The sequence below is a fragment of the Hordeum vulgare genome, chromosome 7H, assembly GCF_904849725.1.
Source record: "Hordeum vulgare subsp. vulgare chromosome 7H, MorexV3_pseudomolecules_assembly, whole genome shotgun sequence".
In the NCBI taxonomy this organism is placed as follows: domain Eukaryota; kingdom Viridiplantae; phylum Streptophyta; class Magnoliopsida; order Poales; family Poaceae; genus Hordeum; species Hordeum vulgare.
The window spans coordinates 211695648-211720246 of NC_058524.1; positions in this window are offsets into that span (position 1 = coordinate 211695648).

Sequence of the window (24599 nt, forward strand, 5' to 3'; positions counted from 1 at the left end):
CCCGAGAGACTCCTCGGTCAATATCCAACAGCGGGACCTGGATGCCCATATTGGATCCTACATATTCTACGAAGATCTTATCGTTTGAACCTCAGTGCCAAGGATTCATATAATCCCGTATGTCATTCCCTTTGTCCTTCGGTATGTTACTTGCCCGAGATTCGATCGTCAGTATCCGTATACCTATTTCAATCTCGTTTACCGGCAAGTCTCTTTACTCGTTCCGTAATACAAGATCCCGCAACTTATACTAAGTTACATTGCTTGCAAGGATTGTGTGTGATGTTGTATTACCGAGTGGGCCCCGAGATACCTCTCCGTCACACGGAGTGACAAATCCTAGTCTTGATCCATACTAACTCAACTAACACCTTCGGAGATACCTGTAGAGCATCTTTATAGTCACCCAGTTACGTTGCGACGTTTGATACACACAAAGCATTCCTCCGGTCTCAGTGAGTTATATGATCTCATGGTCATAGGAATAAATACTTGACACGCAGAAAACAATAGCAACAAAATGACACGATCAACATGCTACGTCTATTAGTTTGGGTCTAGTCCATCACGTGATTCTCCTAATGACGTGATCCAGTTATCAAGCAACAACACCTTGTTCATAATCAGAAGACACTGACTATCTTTGATCAACCGGCTAGCCAACTAGAGGCTTGCTAGGGACGGTGTTTTGTCTATGTATCCACACATGTAAATGAGTCTTCATTCAATACAATTATAGCATGGATAATAAACGATTATCTTGATACATGAATTATAATAATAACTATATTTATTATTGCCTCTAGGGCATAATTCCAACAGCGTGTTTCATGATGTTGGTCTTGGTAAAATGATGCACAAATGGCCTCCCCAAGTAGTGCACACTTGATGGTAGGATCGCGGTGAGTTTTGCCTTCTCATCCTCATTAAGCTCTTTCATTCTTTGATAGAAAATTGCATAATTTTATGGATCATCATCGTCATCATCTTCCTCATCCTCATCCTCATGCTCCTGGCTGCTATGGCCATACTAGCTAGCATCATTATCATCTTGGCTCTCATCATTATCATCCTGGGAATCCTCATCATTATCCTCATCAAGATCATCATCTTGGTTGGAGAAATACTTAATCCTTTACTTGCTAACCGCTTTCTTCAAGTAAAAACCTATGTAAACTCCTGTGGTGGGCTTATTAATTGAAATGTACTTGCTCCATCTGTCGCTATCTCACTCGCATGCCAAGCATCCTAAGGAAAGTTGAGTTGGGCCCTGCTTCGTCCCTTGTACTCGAGCGCCTTGGCATCGTAAGCGCGCGCCGCTTCCTTGGCGAAGTTGAACGTGCCAAGCCATTCTTTCTTGCTAGTGACGGGGTTCTCGATTTGGGCGCCCCACTTCCCTAGGGCCTCTAGACAACACCACGGCACGTGCCTTTGTCCGCCATTTGCGGAACCGAAGAAATCTTCAACAAGACAATCTGAATTAAAAATAAACAAAACAATTGGGCATAACGTGTGCATAAAAATGGACACATTAAGAGCTTGAAATTTGGCAAAATGCAAATAAATCAATCTTTTGCCAAAATTTTAGCGCTTATAGTATGAACCCTTGTAAAGTAATGAATAAACTAGTATAGCATAATATAAATATTGATTCCATGTTATAAATTGATATTGTCCTATGAACTTTCTTTGGTGATAACCCAAAAAACACTTGATATATGTTGGAAATATGCCCTAGAGGCAATAATATATTGGTTATTATTATATTTCCTTGTTCATAATAATTGTTTATTATCCATAATATAATTGTATTGATTGGAAACTCAAATACATGTGTGGATACATAGACAAAACACTGTCCCTAGTGAGCCTCTAGTTGGCTAGCTCATTGATCAAAGACGGTCAAGGTTTCCTGGCCATAGACAAGTGTTGTCACTTGATGACGGGATCACATCATTAGGAGAATGATGTGATGGACAAGACCCAAACTATAAACATAGCATATGACCTTGTCAGTTTATTACTACTATTTTCTCCATGTCAATGTATTTGTTCCTATGACCATGAGATCATGCCACCGGAGGAATACCTTGTGTGTATCAAACGTCACAATGTAACTGGGTGACTATAAAGGTGCTCTACAGGTATCTCCGAAGGTGTTTGTTGGGTTGGCATGGATCAAGACCTGGATTTGTCACTCCGTGTGACGGAGAGGTATCTCGGGGCCCACTCAGTAATACAACATCACAACAAGCCTTGCAAGCAATGTGACTAAGGAGTTAGTCATGGGATCTTGTACTACGAAATGAGTAAAGAGACTTTCCGGTAGCGAGATTGAACTAGGTATGGAGATATCGACGATCGAATCTCGGGCAAGTAACATACCGAAGGATAAAGGGAACAACATACGGGATTAACTGAATCCTTGACATAGAGGTTCAACCGATAGAGATCTTCGTAGAATATGTAGGAGCCAATATGGACATCCAGGTCCCGCTATTGGTTATTGAACGGGCAGTGTCTGAGGTCATGTCTGCATAGTTCTCGAACTCGCAGGGTGTGCACACTTAAGGTTCGATGACGTTTCAGTATAGTTGAGTTATGGGTGTTGGTGATCGAAGGTTGTACGGGGTCCCGTATGAGATCCTGGACGTCATGAGGAGATTCGGAATGGTCCGAAGGTAAATATTGATATATAGGAAGTCCTGTTTTGGTCACCAGAAAAGTTTCGGGCTCATCGATAGTGTACCGGGAGTGCCGGGAGGGTACCGGGGGACCACCGGGAGGGGTGTGATGTCCCAAGGGCTTCATGGGTTGTGAGAGGATGTATGCCAGACCCTAGCGGTCTGGCCAAAGCCTCCCCTAAGGGCCCATGCGACTAGGAGAAGAGATACAAGGCAAAAGTCCTTTAAAAGGAAGGAAAGGAGGAGTCCTCCCAAAGTAGTCCACCTTCCCACAAGGGAAGGTGGACTCTTCCTTAGGGTTCGGCCAAACCTCTTCTTGGATGAGGGGCCAAGGCAGCCTCCTCTCCTCTCCTCCTATATATACTAGAGGTTTTTGTGGGTTTTGGACAATAACAATTTCCACGTGCTCCCTCTACTTCTCTCTAGATCTGTTTCTCCTCTAGTCTAGTTCGACAGTACTTAGGCGAAGCCATGTTGGATTAGTTCACCATCAGCACCACCATGCTGCCGTGGTGGAGAACTCATCTAACTCTCAACCTCTCTTGCTGGATCAAGAAGGCGGGGATCATCATCGAGCTGTATGTGTTCTGAATGTGGAGGTGCCGTCCGTTCGGCACTAGATCGGAATGGATCGTGATGGGATCGCGGGACGGATCGTGATGAGATCGCGGGAAGGGCTGCGATTTGGATCGCGAAGATGTTCCACTACATCAACCGCGTTATATATGCTTCCGCTTAGTGATCTACAAGGGTATGTAGATCCACTCTACCCTCTCGTAGATGATCATCACCATGGATAGGTATTTCGTGTGTGTAGGAATTTTTTTGTTTCCCATGCAACGTTCGCCATCAGTGGCATCATGAGCTAGGTTCATGTGTAGATGATATCTCGAGTAGAACACAAAAGAGTTTTTGGGCGTTGATGTTCGATTTGCTGACCTCCCTAGTCTTTTCTTGATTCGACGGTATTGTTGGATTGAAGCGGCTCGGACCAACATTACTCGTACGCTTACGAGAGACCGGTTTCATCGTCTGACATGCAACTTGTTGCATAAAGATGACTGGCGGGTGTCTGTTTCTTCAACTTTAGTTGAATCGGATTTGACCGAGGCGGTACTTGGAGAAGGTTAAATAGCAAGTTGCATTTCATTGTTGTGGCTTTGTGTAACTAAGATGCGTTCATACTGGATACCCATAGCAGCCACGTAAAACATGTAACAACAAATTAGAGGACGTCTAACTAGGGTATGCTTGTGATGTGATATGGCCAATGAGATGAAATGATATAATTGGATGTATGAGATGATCATGTTATAGTAGTTAAATATCGACTTGCACGTCGATGCTACGACAACCGGCAAGAGCCATAGGGTTGGCTTTAAATTTATTTTGCGCTCGCAGATGCTCTTGCTATATCGCTAGGCAATAGCTTTAGTAGTAACAACACAGATAGCAAGACAACCTCGATGGCAGCACAATGATGGAGATCATGGTGTGGTGCCGGTGATGATGGAGATCATGCCGGTGCTTTGATGATGGAGATCAAGAAGCACAAGTTCATGGCCATATCATTTCACTTATGATTTGCATGTGATGTTAATCCTTTTATGCACCTTGTTTTGCTTAGGACGACGGTAGCATTATAAGGTGATCCCTCATTAAAATTTTGAAATAAAATTGTGTTCTCCGTGACTGCGCACCGTTGCGACAGTTCGTCGTTTCGAGACACCATGTGATGATCGGGTGTGATAGACTCAACGTTCACATACAACGGGTGCAAAACAGTTGCACACGCTGAACACTAGGGTTAAACTTGACAAGCCTAGCATGTACAAACATGGCCTCGGAACACAATAGACCGAAAGGTCGAGCATGAATCATATAGTTGATATGATCAACATGGAGATTTTCAACATTGAAGCTAAACTCAACTCACGTGATGATCGGACTTTAGTTTGTGAATTTGGATCGTGCGACACTCGAATGACTAGAGGGATGTCAATTTGAGTGGGAGTTCTTAAGTAATATGATTAATTGAACTCAGCATCTTGAGCATAGTCAAATGGTCTTTGCAAATTATGTTGTATCTTGCGCTATAGCTCGGTTGTTTTTAATATGTTCCTAGAGAAAACTTAGTCGAAATATGATAGTAGCAATTATGCGGACTAGGTCCGTCAACTGAGGATTGTTCTCATTGCTGCATAGAGGGCATATGTCCTTAATGCACCGCTCGGTGTGTTGAACCCCGAATGTCGTCTATGGATGTTGCAAACATCTGACATACACGTTTTTTATGACTACGTGATAGTTCAGTGCGTGATGTTTAACGGCTTAGAATTGAGGCGCCGAAGACATTTTGAATGTCACAGAACACATGAGATGTTCCAAGAGCTGAAATTGGGATATCAGGCTCATGCCCACGTCAAGAGGTATGAGACCTTCGACAAGATTCTTTGTCTACAAAGTAAGGGAGAAAAGCTCAATCATTGAGGATGTGCTCAGATTGTCTGAGTGCTACAATTACTTGAATCGAGTGGGAGTTAATCTTCCAGATGAGATAGTGATGGTTCTCAAAAGTCACTGCCACCAAGCTACTAGAGCTTCGTGATGAACTATAACATATCTGGGATAGATATGATGATGCTTGAGCTATTCGTGATGTTTTACACCATGAAAGTAGAAATCAAAAGGGAGCAACAATTGTTGATGGTTAGTAAGACCACTAGTTTCAAGAAGGGAAAGGGCAAGAAGCGATACTTCATGAAACGACAAACCAGTTGTTGCTCTTGTGAGGAGACCCAAGGTTGAACCCAAACCCGAGACTAAGTGCTTCTGTAATGTGGGGAACGATCACTTAAGAGGAACTACCCTAGATACTTGATAGATGAGAAGGCTGGCAAAGTCGAAAAAAGTATATTGGATATACATGATATTGATGTGTACTTTACTAGTACTCCTAGTGGCACAAGGGTATTAGATACCGGTTAGGTTCCTAAGTGTTAGTAACTCGTAATAAAAGCTACGAAATAAACGGAGACCAGCTAAAGGCGAGGTGGCGATGGTTGTTGGAAGTGTTTCCAAACTTGATGTGATCACCATCGCACGCTCCCTCTACCATCGAAATTAGTGTTGAACTTAAATAAATGTTATTTGGTGTTTGCGTTGAGCATGAACATGATTAAATCATGTTTATTGCAATACGATTATTAATTTAAAGAGAATAATGGTTATTCTATTTGCTTGAATAAATACCTTCAATGATTTATTGAATCTGGATCGTAGTGATACACATGTTCATGATATTGTTGCCAAAAGATACAAAGTAGTTATGATAGTACGACTTACTTGTGGCAGTGCCGCTTGAGTCATATTGGTGTAAAACACATGAAGAAGCTACATATTGATGGATCTCCGGACTCACTCATTTTTCAATCATTTGAGACATGCGAACCATGCCTATTAGTGTAAATGCATGAAAAAACTTTATGCAGATGGATTGTGTAGACTCACTTGATTTTGAATCAGTTGAGACATGCAAATCATACCACATGGGCAACATGACTGAAGGCCTCGTTTTCCAATGAGATGGAACAAGAAAGTAACTTATTGGAAGTAATACATTTTGATGTATGCACTCCAATGAGTGCTGAGGCACGCAGTGGATATCATTATGTTCTTACTTGACAGATGATTTGAGTATATACTAGTGTATTTGCTTGCTGAAACACACGTCTGAAATATTTAAAGGTTCAAGTAATTTCAGAGTGAAGTTGAAGATCGTCATTACAAGATGATAAAATGTCTACGGTATGATCAAAGAGATGAATATCTGAGTTGCAAGTTTGGTACAAAATTAAGACAATGTGAAAATTGTTTCACATCTCATGCCACCTGGAACACCATAGTGTGATGGTGTGTTCAAACGTCATAGTTGCGCCCTATTTGATATGGTACATACTATGATGTTTATTATCGAATTACCACTATCATTTATGGTTAGGCATTACAGACAACCGCATTCACTTTAATAGGGTACCACGTAATTCCATTGAGATGACACCGTATGAACTATAGTTTGGAGAAACCTAAGCTGTCGTTTCTTAAAAGTTTGGGGTTGCGACGCTTATGTGAAAAAGTTTCAGCCTGATAAGCTCGAATCCAAAGCGCATAAATGCATCTTCATAGGATACCCAAAACAGTTGGGTATATCTCCTATAAAGATCCGGAAGCAAAGTGTTTGTTTCTAGAAATGTGTCCTTTCTTGAGAAAAAGTTTCTCTCGAAAGAATTGAGTGGGAGGATGGTGGAACTTGATGAGGTTATTGAACCGTCACTTCAACTAGTGTGTAGCAGGGCGCAAGAAGTTGTTCTTGTGGCACCTACACCAATTGAAGTGGAAGCTGACAATCAATGAACCTACGAGCTATGGAGAAGCGATGGTGGGCCTGGATTTCGACGAATGGTTGGGCGCCATGAAATCCGAGGTAGGATCCATGTATGAAAACAAAGTGTAGACTTTGTAAGAACTACTTGATGGTCGTAAGACTAATAAGTACAAATGTATATTTAAAAGGAAGATAGACGATGATGGTGAAAGCTCACCATTAAGAAAGCTCGACTTGTCGCAAAGATGTTTCCGACAAGTTCAAGGAGTTGACTATGATGAGACTTTCTCACTCGTAGCGATGCTAAAAGTCTATTGGAGTTATGTTAGCAGTTGCTGCATTATTTATGAAATATTGCAGATAGGATATCAAAACATTGTTTCCTCGATGGTTTCCTTGAGGAAAGGTTGTATGTGATACAACAAGAAGGTTTTGTCGATCCTAAAGATGCTAACAAGTATGCAAGCTCCAGCGATCCTTCTATGGACTGGTGCAAGCATCTCGGAGTTGGAATATACACTTTGATGAGATGATCAAAGCTTATGGATTTATACAAAGTTTATGAGAAACTTCTATTTCCATGTAAGTGAGTGGGACCACTATAGAATTTCTGATGAGTATATGTGGTTTACATATCGTTGATTGGAAATAATGAAGAATTTCTAGAAAGCATAAATGGTTGTTTGAAAGGAGTTATTCATAGTAAAACTTGGATTAATATACTTGAACATTGAGCATCAAGATCTATAGAGATATATTAAGACGTTTAATAAAACTTTGAACGAAATGCATGCCTTGATAATGTTTTCAAGGAGATCAAAATAGATCGGCAAAGAAGGAGTTCTTGGTTGTTTTGTAAGGTGTGAATTTGAGTAAGACTCAAAAGCTCGACCACGGCACACGAAGGAGAAAGGACGAAGGTCATCCCCTATGCTTTAACCATAGGCTCTAAAGTATGCTATGCTGTGTACCGCACCTCAAGAGTGCCTTGCGATGCGTCACTCAAGGGGTACAAGAGTGATCCAGGAATGGATCACTGGACAACGGTCAAAGTTATCCTTAGTAACTAGTGGACTAATGAATTTTCTCGATTCTGGAGGTGATAAAAGAGTTCGTCGTAAAGGGTTACATCGATGCAAGCTTTGACACTAATCCGGATGACTCTGAGTAGTAAACCGGATTTGTACAGTAGAGCAGTCATTTGGAATAGTTCCAAATGGCGCGTGGTAGCAGCATCTATAGGATGACATAGAGATGTGTAAAATACACACGGATCTAAAAGGTTCAGACATGTTGACTAAAAACCTCTCTCACAAGCAAGACATGATCGAACCCCAGAAATATATGGGTGTTAGATTGATTACAATCGCATAGTGATGTGAACTAGATTATTGACTCTAGTGGAAGTGGGAGACTTTTGGAAATATGCCCTAAAGGCTATAATATATTGGTTATTATTATATTTCCTTGTTCATAATAATCGTTTATTATCCATGCTATAATTGTATTGATTAGAAACTCAAATACATGTGTGGATACATAGACAAAACACTATCCCTAGTGAGCCTCTAGTTGACTAGCTCGTTGATCAAAGATGGTCAAGGTTTCCTGGCCATAGACAAGTGTTGACACTTGATAACGGGATCACATCATTAGGAGAATGATGTGATGGACAAGACCCAAACTATAAACATAGCATATGATCGTGTCAGTTTATTGTTACTGTTTTCTCCATGTCAATGTATCTGTTCCTATGACCATGAGATCATGCAACTCCTGGACACCGGAGGAATACCTTGTGTGTATGAAACGTCGCAACGTAACTGGGTGACTATAAAGCTGCTCTACAGGTATCTCCGAAGGTGTTTGTTGGGTTGGCTTGGATCAAGACTGGGATTTGTCACTCCGTGTGACGGAGAGGTATCTCGGGGCCCACTCGGTAATACAACATCACAACAAGCCTTGCAAGAAATGTGACTAAGGAGTTATTCATGGGATCTTGTATTACGGAACGAGTAAAGAGACTTGCCGGTAACAAGATTGAACTAGGTATGGAGATAGCGACGATCGAATCTCGGGAAAGTAACATACCGAAGGATAATGGGAACATCATACGGGATTAACTGAATGCTGGACATAGAGGTTCAACCGATAGAGATCTTCATAGAATATGTAGGATCCAATATGGACATCCAGGTACCGCTATTGGTTATTGACTGGGGAGTGTCTCAGGTCATGTCTGCATAGTTCTCGAACCCGCAGGGTTTGGACACTTAAGGTTCGGTGACGTTTCGATATAGTTGAGTTATGGGTGTTGGTGACCTAAGGTTGTTAGAAGTCACGAATGAGATCCTGGATGTCACGAGGATCTCAGGAATGGTCCGGAGGTAAATAATGATATATAAGAAGTCCTGTTTTAGTCACCGGAAAAGTTTCGGGCTCATCGATAGTGAACGGGGAGTGCGGGGAGGGTACCGAGGGACCACCGGGAGGGGTGTGATGACCCAAGGGCTTCATGGGTTGTGAGAGGATGTAGACCAACCGCTAGTTGTCTGGCCAAAGCCTCCCCTAAGGGCCCATGCTACTAGGAAGAGATAAAAGGCAAAAGTCCTTTAAAAGGAAGGAAAGGAGGAGTCCTCCCAAAGTAGTCCACCTTCCCACAAGGGAAGGTTGACTCTTCCTTAGGGTTTGGCCAAACCTATCCTTGGAGGAGGGGCCAAGGCAGCCTCCTCTCCTCTCCTCCTATATATACTAGAGGTTTTTGTGGGTTTTGGACAACAACAATTGCCACGTGCTCCCTCTACTTCTCTCTAGATCTGTTTCTCCTCTAGTCTAGTTCGGCAGTACTTAGGTGAAGCCCTGTTGGATTAGTTCACCATTACCACCACCACGCTGCCGTGCTGGAGAACTCATCTACCTCTCCGCCCCTCTTTATGGATCAAGAAGGCAGGGATCGTCATCGAGCTGTACGTGTGCTGAACGTGGAGGTGCCGTCTGTTCGGCACTAGATCGGGATGGGATCGCGGGACGGATCGTTATGAGATCGCGGGACGGGCTGCGATTTGGATCACGAAGATGTTCCACTACATCAACCGCGTTATATACGCTTGCGCTTAGCGATCTACAAGGGTATGTAGATCCAATCTACCTTCTCGTAAATGATCATCACCATGGATAGGCATTGCATGTGCTTAGGAAATTTTTTGTTTCCCATGCAACGTTCCCCATCAATATTTGCATCCAAAGAATAGATGATGCTCCATCATTTTATGTTCTGGAATACTTTAATTAATCAACACTTATTATATGAAAGTGCATACATACGACAATGAAAACATTATATTATTAATATTTTTAGGTGCTAACTTTATTAAATATTTTTTACCTAGGCAATCAACGTATAAGTGTTACTAATTACATGTCCAAGATTGACAAGTATATAGGGTCACCCTTTCTGAACTATCATCTACGTTTTGATTGTGTGTGCATGTTTAGCTGCAATACATAAAAAGTTGCGCAAAGGGAAAAATTGAATTCATACGAAATCTTCCAATGGTTCATGCTATGCTATTGAAAGTTCACTATGTCAGTTATCGAAACGATGAAATATACCCTGACCCTAGTTGTGTGCGTGGATTCTGCCGGGGCTATCCGTGTGCGTGGAGACGCGGTCGTGGATGGCGATGAGGAAATATAAGAGAGAGAGAGTCGAGGAAGACAAGGATGGCGATTTATTACCGAGTGGACGACGATGGGCGTATCAGGGCGAGGATGACGGAGCAGATCAGGGCAATGGCGGCAGCGGACAACGACGGGGATGGGGTAAATCATGCTGATAGTAGCAACGGACAACAACGATGATGGGGCAGATCGGGGTTGGGTGACAGTGGAACGGACGGTAATGGGGGAGAGTGGGAGTGGGGGAGAATGAAGTTGTGCCGCCACTGACGGAGGAGAGTGAGAGTGAAGTGCAGCAGGGAGGGGAGCGTGCGCGCGTTGCTAATAGGCCCGCCAATGCAAATTTGGGGTGGCGGCGGCAAATATGTTTTCAGCTAGCTACTGTTGCACACCCTGAGATGTGGCAAGCAGTAGTGCACGCTCTCTAGTGCTAACTTCCTAATCAATGGCTGGTGCTGCCGCCCACCTGCCACTCATAACATTCAGTACGTGGCCATACTCAGCGGTGTTGATTTGTGGCGGTACGTACCACCCGCCACTACAAGAGTACAAGCTCTAGCGGTCACGGTTTGTCACCCGCCACATCTACTACCAATGGCGGGTGACAAGGTATGCCCGCCACAAATTAGGGTTCACCTATAAGCCGTTTCATAGTAGTGAACATTCTATAATTCGTGTTCTGTTGCATATTTGTATGGTGATGAAGTAATGTATTGTGTAGTTTTGGTACTATGAGCACGTGCATAGTGGAAGATTGATGTGTCTTTCTAGACTTCACTATTGCTCGCATGATGCAATGAAACCTCAGCAAAAATAAAAAGTGATGCTTACGAAAAAGGAGGTCTTCATCTAGGACTATTACATATTTCTAGACTTCACCTTTGTATAATCGGTTGATTAGTTGGTACTAAACTCATTCTAACTTATTCAAAGGTTGTCATGGAAATTTGTGTGCCAGAACGACCTTCTGAGAACACAAGTAATCCTCCAAACAAAAAAGAATGAACATGTGAATGACCATGATTCGTATTGAGCACAATGACAAGGTCAACATATGAGTACCCAGCAAGTAAGCACTCCAAAGACAAATTTTTATTTTATGCAGTAGCACTAAAAGGTATCATCGAAGCTCATACATTTAGCTATTGTTATGAACGAGTTGTTATTTTGTTTAGACAGACGGACATGCTTGTTGAAACCATCAATGGACATTTTCTTGATCATAAAAACAAGGTAGGCTGAAAATTAATGGAAACTCAGAACAAATTTGATGCCAAATTCATCACGATGAGCGAAGACTTGATTGCCATAAAGAGTATATCTGCCAGTCATCCTAGGTTGTCGAAGGCCGAGGATGAAATTAAAGACTTAAGGAGGGGATTGTAGGTATATCATATACTATGCATATTATATTTTGTAATGAATTTGTTCCTCCATACTCATTATTGTTTGCATTGTTACAAGAATTTAAAACCAATTCCAAAGTAGATGACAGCTAGTGTCACAAAAAGGAGGCGTGCTGGTGATCATTATGACCCATCACTTTATCAGCCAAAATTAACAAACTTATGATGAACACCCCTTTTTTTAGGAACAAGTAAATGTGTGCAATAAATCCTTCACAGTAACTCCTGGGGCTAGCGAAGCCATAACACGGGCTTCAAGTCCATCAAGTGCAAGGCACGTGATGTAAAACATGGAGGAACCATGGTTAACTCCTATGAAGCCTCCCTTTGATAATGACTACAAGTTGATGGAATAGGACTTAGAGCCACATGTTTTCATCCGCGCATCATACAACCCAGTTGAAGTAGCTAGAGTCAGAGACATTTCCCTCACAGCTGAAAAACTGAAGCGAAATTTGACACACAATACATTTATGATTATGGAAACACCTTGAACTCCAGTCCACATTGATTGTTGCAATTATTGTCTTATTATTGTATGATTGAAACCTTGGCATGTTATTATGGCATATGCTCGCATTAGCCAAATTGAGAATGATACTATGTCAATCATATCCCCAATGAAACTGATGACCCAAAAGTATAGGGGATCAATCGTAGTCCTTTCGATAAGTAAGAGCGTCGAACCCAACGAGGAGCAGAAGGATCTGACAAGTGGTTTTCAGCAAGGAAATATCTGCAAGCACTGAAATTGTCGGTAACAAGTGATTGTGTGGTGAGATGATTCGTAGCGAGCAACAAGTAACAAAAGTAGCAACGGTGCAGTAAAGTGTCCCAATCCCTTTTGTAGCAAGGGAAAAGCCTGGAGAAAGTCTTATAGGAGGAAGAACACTCCCGAGGACACACGGGAATTTCTGTCTTGCTAGTTTCATCATGTTCATATGATTCACGTTCATTACTTTGATAGTTTGATATGTGGGTGGACCGGCGCTCGGGTACTGCCCTTACTTGGAGAAGCATCCCACTTATGATTAACCCCACTTGCAAGCATCCGCAACTACGAAAGAAGAATTAAGACAAAGTCTAACCATAGCATTAAACTAGTGGATCCAAATCAGCCCCTTATGAAGCAATGCATAAACTAGGGTTTAAGCTTCTGTCACTCTAGCAACCCATCATCTACTTACTACTTCCCAATGCCTTCCTCTAGGCCCAAATAATGGTGAAGTGTTATGTAGTCGACGTTCACATAACACCACTAGAGGAAAAACAACATACAACATATCAAATTACCGAACGAATACCAAATTCACATGACTACTATTAGCATGACTTATGCCATGTCCTCAGGAACAAAAGTAACTACTCACAAAGCATAATCATATTCATGACCAAAGAGGTAATGAGTAGCATCAAGGATCTAAACATAAACTCTTCCACCAAGTAATCCAACTAGCATCAACTACAAAGAGTAATAAACACTACTAGCAACCTTACAAGTACCAATCGGAGTCGCGACATGGAGATTGGTTACAAGTGATGAACTAGGGTTTGGAGATGAGATGGTGCTGATGAAGATGTTGAGAGGAGTGTTGGTGATGACGATGGTGACGATTTCCCCCTCCGGGAGGGAAGTTTCCCCGGTAGGATCGTCCTGCCGGAGCTCTAGATTGGTTCCGCTCAAGTTCCGCCTCGTGGCGGCGGCGAAACCACGAAAAAGCTCCTCCTTGATTTTTTCCTGGAGGAAACCCTTCATATAGCAAAAGAGGGGGGCAAGTGGGCCAGCAGGGTGCCCACAAGCCCCCATAGCGCGGCCTGGAGGGTGGCCGCGCCGTGCAGGCTTGTGGCCACCCCATGGCGCCCCTCTGGCACTTCTTCAGCCTAGTATTTTTGATAAATCAGGAAAAAAAATCCTCGTTGATTTTTATAGCGTCTGGAGTTGCGCAGAATAGGCATCTGAACTTTGCTCCACTTTCAGGCCAGAACTCCAGTTGCCGGCATTCTCCCTCTTCATGTAAACCTTGCAAAATAAGAGAGAAAAGGCATAAGAATAGTACCGTGAAGTGAAATAACAGCCCAAGAAGCGATAAATATCAACATGAAAACATGATGCAAAATGGACGTATCAACTCCCCCAAGCTTAGACCTCGCTTGTCCTCAAGCGAAAGCCGAGCTCAATAAATATGTCCACATGTTTAGGGAGAGAGGTGTCGACAAAACAAGATACGAACATGCATGCATCATGATCAAGATCAGAACAACAATACCAACATATAATCTCTCATGCTAAAGTGATAATTCCTTCACAAACTAAGCATGGATCAAGAACCTTACCGAGAAGTAACAACCGATAGCCTTTAGTCATTGAAGCAATTGCAATTTATCGCAACAAGTGATAATTCCTTCACAAACTAAGCATGGATCAAGAACCTTACCGAGAAGTAACAACCGATAGCCTTTAGTCATTGAAGCAATTGCAATTTATCGCAACATCAGAAAGAGTCAAATAAGAGCTTGTAAAGCAAATCGACATACTCAATCATTCTTTCGTTCTCTACAATTGCTACAACTCACGTGGTACTCATGAGATCAAAGTTTCAGCTGGACACAGAGAAAGATAGGGGCTTACAGTTTTGCCTCCCAACTGCTTACCTCAAGGGTAATGTCAACAATAATAATTCATGAATTCCTACCTCCAAGTTGACATATGAATATAGATCTTTCCCAAGCATATGACATTAGCCAAGATAAAGGCGAAATAGGGAATTGGTGAAGATCACCATGACTCTTTCAAGGGAAAAAAACTAAAGGTACAAGATAGGCCCTTCGCAGAGGGAAGCAGAGGTTGTCATGCGCTTTTGAGGTTTGGATGCGTGTCCTCTTAGTGCGGAGGAACGTCACTCTATATTGCCTCCTTTGATAAAGAACTTTATTATGTAGTCTGTCGCTTTTATGTCTTCCTCATCACAGGTTCGTATAAAGCTTATTTTCCACACACTAATAGATCATACATATTAGAGAGCAATTTTTATTGCTTGCACCGATGACAACTTACTTGAGGGATCTTATTCGATCCATAGGTAGGTATGGTGGACACTCATGGCAAAACTGGTTTGAAGGTTTATGGATGCACAAGTAGTATCTCTAATTGGTGATGGAGGTTTGGCTAATGTGAGGAGGAAGCAATCGTCACATGCTAAGGGATCTCTAATCATATAACATTGTTCAGGGCCAAGCAAACACAATTCATTATGTTGTCTTCCTTGTCCAACATCTACTTCTAGGCATGCAATAGTTTGGTGAGTGTTCACAATCATAGATGGTGTCAGAGATGATAAATTTATATGTGAACCTCTCCTTCTTTATCACTTCCTATTAATTGCAACCATGACCAAGGTCTACGTTTGCCTACCCTCAACAAGTTTCAATCCTCATTCTTTTTATATGTGAAGCCATCACTTCCCATAAGATCATTACATGATCTTTCATGGTTTTGTTCTATTCTCATTCTTTTGATCATGGCAAGAGGCAAAGCCCTTCAACTAAGACACTCTTTATTATAAGGCTCACGAGCAAGAATACATCGGGGGTGACACAAATCAAAACTCAAGACTAAAACACTAAGACTTTTAAAACTACTAGAGAAAAAGAAAACTGAAAAGGAAAACTAAAACAAAGGTAAAGGCAAAAGATGTGATGGTGATACGATACCGGGGCAACTCCCCCAAGCTTGGCACAAGCCAAGGGATTGCCCATACCAATGCTCAGTTGTCTTCCTTTGGTGGTGATGGTGGAGCTGTTGCAACATGAGTTTGATCCTCCGTCTTCCAAGGCATATGTGCTCCATCATGGAAAGATGAACGAGTCTCCGAAATCCTCAAATCTGCAGCCAATCATATTGATTTAAATCTATACTCATACTCACAGTTTTGGTTCTGCAGGTCATAGATCTGGCCCTGGAGTTGATCAATCCTGTCATAGAGCCTGGAGAGATGCTTCCCAATGTCATTTGCATCAATCCTTGTGCTTGTTGGTGAACTCCGTGATCATCATGTGGTTGGCGTTGAGTCCACGCTCCACCATCCCTTGGCACTTGAAGACTTGTTGCTCCATGGCTTCGAGCCTCGTCTCCACGCTTCCCGTCTTCTTAGGCCCCTCAACATCACGGATGTGCAACATCCCCTCACGCATCTCGATAGATTGAGGGTGTTGCAGCACTCCCGTGAGGTAGGGATTGATGACCTTCTCGAAGATCTTGTCCTTCAGAGCTTTTGGGGAAGTCACGGCGATCTAGATCTGCAACAGAAACAGGCTCGAAACGAAAAACAGAGGAAAACTGCGTGATGCAGGGGTCAGACCAAACGGAAGTATATATAATGATATTTTCCAGACCAGAAGGAGTACCCTGCATGAAAACGGAGTCCGGGAGGCGCACGAGGTGGCCACAAGCCCTCACGGCACGGCCAGGGGGTGGGCCCGCGCCGTGCAGGCTTGTCGCCTCCTCACGCACTTTCCGGACTACTTCCAATATTTGTATTTTTTCAAATATTCCGAAATAGAGAACATTTCCTACTGGAAAAGTTTTGGACTCTGTTTTCTTACCGAATCACATACCTCTTCGTTTTCGGAGTCTCAAACAGGCTGATAAATGTCCCTTAGGTATTCTTCCGGAGTTATGGTATTGATGATATTGCTTTCAACATTTATGGGAGTAGCTGAGATATAATGCTTGATTCTCTGCCCATTTACCACTCTCGGACAATTACCTTCCGTGTTGTTGATCTTGATAGCACCGGAACGATATACTTCCTCAACAACATAGGGACCTTCCCATTTAGAGAGAAGCTTGCCCGCAAAGAATCTTAATCGAGAGTTATATAGCAAGACATAATCACGTACATTGAACTCACGCTTTTGTATCCTCTTATCATGCCACCTCTTAACCTTCTCTTTGAACAGCTTGGCATTCTCATATGCCTGAGTTCTCCATTCATCAAGCGAGCTAATGTCAAATAACCTCTTCTCACCGGCAAGTTTGAAATCAAAGTTGAGCTCTTTGATTGCCCAATAAGCTTTATGCTCTAGCTCAAGAGGTAAATGACATGCTTTACCGTACACCATTTTGTACGGAGACATGCCCATGGGATTCTTATAGGCAGTCCTATAAGCCCACAGTGCATCATCGAGCTTCTTAGACCAATTCTTTCTAGACATGTTGATAGTCTTTTGCAGAATCAGTTTAATCTCTCTATTACTTATCTCTACTTGACCACTGGACTGAGGGTGATAGGGAGACACAATTCTATGGTTGACATCGTACTTAGCAAGCGTTTTATGAAAGCACCATGAATGAAGTGTGAACCATCGTCGGTCATTAGATATCTAGGGACTCCAAATCTAGGGTAGATAACTTCTTTCAGCATCTTGAAAGAGGTGTGGTGATCAGCACTACTAGTGGGGATAGCTTCTACCATTTAGTGACGTAATCAACAACAACTAAGATGTGAGGATACCCGTTGGGTTTTGGAAAAGGTCCCATATAATCAAAGCCCCAAACATCAAATGGTTCAATGACAAGTGAATAGTTCATAGACATTTCCTGACGTTTGCTAATATTACCTATTCTTTGACATTCGTCACAAGACAAGACAAGCTTACGGGCGTCATTGAAGAGAGTGGGCCAATAGAAACCTGATTGCAATACCTTGTGTGCAGTTCTATCTCCCGCATGGTGTCCTTCGTAGGCCTCGGAGCGACACTTCTGTAGGATCTTTCCCTGTTCATGTTCAGGTACACAACGTCTAATAACACCATCTACTCCTTCCTTATAAAGGTGAGGATCATCTCAAAAGGAGTGTCTCAAGTCAAAGAAGAATTTCTTCTTTTGCTGGTACGTGAAACTAGGTGGTATATATTTGGCAACGATATAGTTTGCATAATCAGCATACCACGGTGCACTACGTGAAGCATTTATGACATTCAATTGCTCATCGGGAATGCTATCATCAATAGGTTGTGGGTCATCAAGAACATTCTCCAACCTAGACAAGTTATCTGCTACGGGGTTATCAGCACCCTTTCTGTCGACAACGTGCAAATCAAATTCTTGTAGCAAGAGAACCCATCTGATAAGTCGAGGTTTAGCGTCCTTCTTCTCCATGAGGTACTTAGTAGCAGCATGATCAGTGTGAATAGTGACTTTGGAATCAACTATGTAAGACCTGAACTTTTCACATGCAAACACGACTGCTAAAAACTCCTTCTCCGTAGTGGCATAGTTTCTTTGGGAACTGTCTAGAGTTTTACTAGCGTAGTGAATAACATTCAACTTCTTATCGACTCTTTGCCCTAGAACAACACCAACATCATAATCACTAGCATCACACATGATCTCAAAAGGCAAGTTCCTATCAGGTGATTGAACAATAGGTGCAGTTATCAAAGCCCTCTTGAGAATTTCGAAGGCTTCCTCACAATCATCGTCAAAAACAAAAGGAATATCCTTTTGCAAGTGATTGGTAAGATGCCTAGAAATCTCAGAGAAGTCTTTAATGAACCTTCTATAGAAACCAGCATGACCAAAGAAACTTCTTATCCCTTTCATATCTGTGGGGTATGGCATTTTCTCGATTGCATCAACCTTAGCCTTATCGACTTCAATACCTCTTTCAGAAATTTTATGTCCTAAGACGATGCCTTCATTAACCATAAAGTGACACTTCTCCCAATTCAAGACAAGATTGGTGTCTTTACATCTCTGCAAGAATCGATCAAGGTTGCTGAGGCAATCATCAAAGGAAGACCCGTAAACGGAGAAGTCATCCATGAAAACCTCGACAATATTTTCACAAAAGTCAAAGAATATAGCCATCATACATCTTTGAAAGGTGGCAGGTGCATTACATAAGCCAAAAGGCATACGTCTATAAGCAAAGGTACCGAAAGGGCAGGTGAAAGTGGTTTTATCCAGATCAGATTGTGCAACTGGTATTTGGGAGAAACCAGAATAACCATCTAGAAAGCAGAAGTGTGTGTGTTTAGACAGTCTTTCTAGCATTTGGTCGATAAAAGGCAAAGGGTAATGATCTTTCCTAGTGGCTTTATTCAATTTCCTAAAATCGATCACCATCCTATAGCCAGTAATAATCCTCTGAGGGATCTATTCATCCTTATCATTAGGGACAACGGTAATGCCTCCCTTCTTAGGAACGCAATGCACCAGACTCACCCAATCGCTATGAGCAACAGGATAGATGATACCTGCTTCCAGGAGCTTTAGTATTTCTTTTCTCACTACTTCTTTCATCTTAGGATTCAATCTCCTTTGATGATCAACAACTGGTTTGAAGTCAGGATCAGTTTTAATCTTGTGCTGGCATAGGGTAGGACTAATGCCCTTAAGATCATCAAGAGTATATCCGATAGCTGCACGGTGCTTCCTCAGAGTTTTTAGTAACTTCTTTTCTTCATGCTCTGAGAGGCTAGCACTAATAATGACAGCATATATCTACTTTTCATCAAGATAGGCATACTTAAGAGTATCAGCCAACTGTTTAAGCTCAAACACAGGATCACCCTTTGGTGGGGGTGGATCCCCAAGCAGTTCAACAGGCAAGTTATTCTTAAGGATAGGATATTGTTCTAAGACAACTCTATCTATCTCATACCTTTCAGCCATATGCATATCATTTTCATGCTCAAGCAAGTATTGCTCTAAGGGATTAGTAGGAGGCACGACAATAGAAGCTAAGGCAATAGTTTCATCCTTACTAGGCAACTCCTTTTGATGAGGTTGTCTACCAAACTTGGAGAAGTTGAACTCATGTGACACGCCTTCAAAGCCAAAAGTGACAATTTGCTTCTCACAGTCAATATGAGCATTGACGGTATTGAGAAAAGGTCTGCCAAATATGATGGGACAAAAGCTATCTTGTACGGTAGCAAGAACGAGGAAATCAGCAGGATACTTCGTTTTACCACACAAGACTTCAACATCCCTAACAATTCCCACAGGGCAGATAGTATCTCTAATGGCAAGCTGAATAGTGACATCAATAGGCTCTATCTCAATAGGTGCAATCTCATCTTTGATTTCATCATATAAGGATTGAGGTATTGCACAAACACTAGCACCCACGTCACATAAGCCATGATAACAATGATCTCCTATCTTAACAGAAACCACATGCATGCCAACAACATGCCTATGTTTGTCTCTAGCGTGAGGTTTAGCAATTCTAGCAGCATCTTCACAGAAGTGAATATTATGTCCCTCAACTTCTTCAGACAGAAGATATTTGATAATAGCAATGCTAGGTCCAGCTCTAATTTGCTCAGGGGGTGTAGGTGTTCTAATATAGCATCTACATATCACAGTTGAAGCTTTAGAATGATCCTTTATCCTAACAGGGAAAGGTGGTTTCTCAATGTAAGCACTGGGAACAACAGGATCATTATAGACAATGACTTTCTCTTCAACTGGAGTGGGTTTAACTACATTGACTTCTAAAGGAGGATGATATTTAAACCACTTCTCTTTGGGGAGATCAATATGAGCAACAATGGATTCACACAATGAAGCTACTATCTCAGAGTCAAGTCCATACTTAGCACTAAAATCACTAAAGATATTTGTCTCAACAAAGGATTTAACGCAATCAAACGTGAAATTCATACCTGACTCCTTACCTTCTTCAAGATCCCAATCTTCAGAGTTGCGTTTAATTCTCTCCAATAAATTCCATTTGAAGTTAATAACTCTCTTCATAAAAGAACCGGTACAAGAAGTGTCAAGCATGGTGCGATCATCATGAGAAAGTCGAGCATAGAAGTTCTGAATGATAATTTCTCTCGAGAGATCATGATTGGGGCATGAATATAGCATTGATTTAAGCCTCTCCCAAGCTTGAGTGATGCTTTCTCTGTCACGAGGCCAAAAATTATAAATATAATTCCGATCACGATGTACTAAATGCAAAGGATAAAACTTTTGATGAAATTCCAATTTCAACCGATTGTAGTCCCATGATCCAGTGTCATCACATAGCCTATACCATGTCAACACCTTATCCTTCAAAGGTAAAGGAAAGTCCTTCTTCTTGACCTCATCCTCGGGCACACCTGCAAGCTTAAATAAACCACAAACTTCATCTACATAGATCAGATGCAAGTCTGGATGTGATGTTCCATCTCCTATAAAAGGATTAGCCAGCAGTTTCTCAAGCATACCCGAAGGAAATTCAAAGCAAATATTTTCAGTAGGTGCGAACAACTTGAGGAGCAACTCTTTGTGCTTCCGTTCGAGGTGACGATACCCCGAACAAGCCCCTCAAAGGATTAGTATCCATAGTGACAAGTGACAACAAATATCAGCACACTATACGAATATTTCCTAACCAAGTTGCACTTACCAAAGGCGCTTCACTCCCCGGCAACGGCGCCAGAAAAGAGTCTTGATGACCCACAAGTATAGGGGATCAATCGTAGTCCTATCGATAAGTAAGAGTGTCGAACCCAACGAGGAGCAGAAGGATCTCACAAGTGGTTTTCAGCAAGGAAATATCTGCAAGCACTGAAATTGTCGGTAACAACTGATTGTGTGGTGAGATGATTCGTAGCGAGCAACAAGTAACAAAAGTAGCAAAAGTCCAATAAAGTGGCCCAATCCCTTTTGTAGCAAGGGACAAGCCTGGACAAAGTCTTATAGGAGGAAAAACGCTCCCGAGGACACACGAGAATTTCTGTCATGCTAGTTTCATCATGTTCATATGATTCGCGTTCGTTACTTTGATAGTTTGATATGTGGGTGGACCGGCGCTTGGGTACTACCCTTACTTGGACAAGCATCCCACTGCTGATTAACCCCTCTTGCAAGCATCCGCAACTACGAAAGAAGAATTAAGACAAAGTCTAACCATAGCATTAAACTAGTGGATCCAAATCAGCCCCTTACGGAGCAACGCATAAACTAGGGTTTAAGCTTCTATCACTCTAGCAACCCATCATCTACTTACTACTTCCCAATGCCTTCCTCTAGGCCCAAATAATGGTGAAGTGTTATGTAGTCGACGTTCACATAACACCACTAGAGGAAAAACAACATACAACATATCAAATTACCGAATGAATACCAAATTCACATGACTACTATTAGCATGACTTATGCCATGTCCTCAGGAACAAAAGTAACTACTCACAAAGCATAATCATATTCATGACCAGAGAGGTAATGAGTAGCATCAAGGATCTGAACATAAACTCTTCCACCAAGTAATCCAACTAGCATCAACTACAAAGAGTAATCAACACTACTAGCAACTTTACAAGTACCAATCAGAGTTGCGAGACGGAGATTGGCTACAAGTCATGAAGTAGGGTTTGGAGATGAGATGGTGCTGATGAAGATGTTGATGGTGACGAGTCCCCTCCGATGAGAGTAGTGTTGGTGATGACGGTGGCGACGATTTCCCCCTCCGGGAGGGAAGTTTCCCCGACAGGATCGTCCTGCTGGAGCTCTAGATTGGTTCTGCTGAAGTTCCGCCTCGTGGCGGCGGCGAAACCACGAAAAAGCTCCTCCTTGATTTTTTTCATGGACGAAACCCTTCATATAGCAAAAGAGGGGTGCAAGTGGGCCAGCAGGGTGCCCACAAGCCCCCATGGCGCGGCATTGGGGGGGTGGCCACGCCGTGTAGGCTTGTGGCCACACCCTGGCGCCCCTCTGGCACTTCTTCGACCCAGTATTTTTGATAAATCAGGAAAAAAATCCTCGTTGATTTTTACGGCATTTGGAGTTGCGCAGAATAGGTATCTCAACTTTGCTCCACTTTCAGGCCAGAATTCCAGTTGCCGGCATTCTCCCTCTTCATGTAAACCTTGCGAAATAAGAGAGAAAAGGCATAAGAATAGTACCGTGAAGTGAAATAACAGCCCAAGAAGCGATAAATATCAACATGAAAACATGATGCAAAATGGACGTATCAGAAACCAATAAGCTATTATGATTAAAGGGGGTGGTTCCGGAGGGACGTGGATCCTCGTGGGTTGCTCATTCGGCAGAAAATAACTAGGACACCGGAAGGTACATGTTTTCCTCATTTTCATAGTTCCTTTACGTAATGTACACCAAACATTTCGGTTGTCACGCCAACCAAAATTTTACTCCACGTTGTAGTCCCGCTGAATGTACACAATAACAACTAGATGCTAATGATGTTTAGTTTTGACAAAGAAGAGATTCAGATTCTAACTCCTTGAATGCACATTTTGACAAGACCAAGGAAGATTCTCTTGTAAGTGTTCTCTTGTTGCCTCTTTTGCATTGCATGGCACATGAGCTCCAAAAATACTATGACCCTTTGTATAACTCATCGTACGCTAGGTGGAGTAGATTGAGTTGTGCATCAACACAACGGTCAAGACTGGCTTGATAACACCAGCTAAGCCCACCAATTTTGCCGAATCGGAGAAAGTACGCTATGAGGACATACCAAAACAGAATGACGGGTATATACGACCTCCAAAATTAGTCTTCGCCTACATGTACAAGATTACCGATCTTGAACTAAACATTGCAGGACTTCCTGTGTGGTGTTCACACTGAAGTACATGTTGTCATGGAACGAAGATGAAATTGTCGATACATTTGACGAGATGATTGAATGTATAAATTAATTTTGAACTTTGTTTGGCTTCAATTCTATGCTAACATACATGTTGGTTATCAAATGTAGGGAAAGATACATATTTTCAGCTGGAAAATAGTTACAACCCTACTTGTTCAAATTGCAATGCTCTTCACCTCCAAGCATACAAGTACCCATAATGGTTAGCGCTACACCAAGCATATTTCATTTATTTCATATATCTCTTGATTTTCAACTAACACGCCACTCTATGTTGTACATAAGGAGGCCTACGATGCCCAACAAGCAGTGCAAGCGAAGGGTTCAGAAGACGACATACACATAATCAACAATCATCATGGTTCCAACAAGAACGACACATCAAACTCCAAAAAGGATCCTGGTACAGCCAGCTCCCAAAAAGGAAGAGACCACGTGGACGCCCGAGGAAGAATGTTGATGAAGGGGAAGCATAAAAAACAAGACGCCCGGGGAAGATTGTCGATAAAGGGGAAGCATCAGAAACAAAAAGTCTTGAAGAACTCAAACATAAATTTGACAACAAGACCATAGCTCAACGTGTGTCTTCATTATCAGCACAGTCACGCAGAGCTCCCAAACCATCAACATCTTTGATGAGCCCATTAAAGACCACATTTTAGGTAGGCATATATGAAGTGGAATTTGGCAAAAACGCATACATGCTCAGTTCTTATCAGAAACTTGCAAAATGTACATTTGGTAGTCATGTGTGTACTTTACTTTTGGTAATGGCTAATACATGCTCCCATCTTTTGCTTGAACTCGCAATAGAACTTGTGGAAAG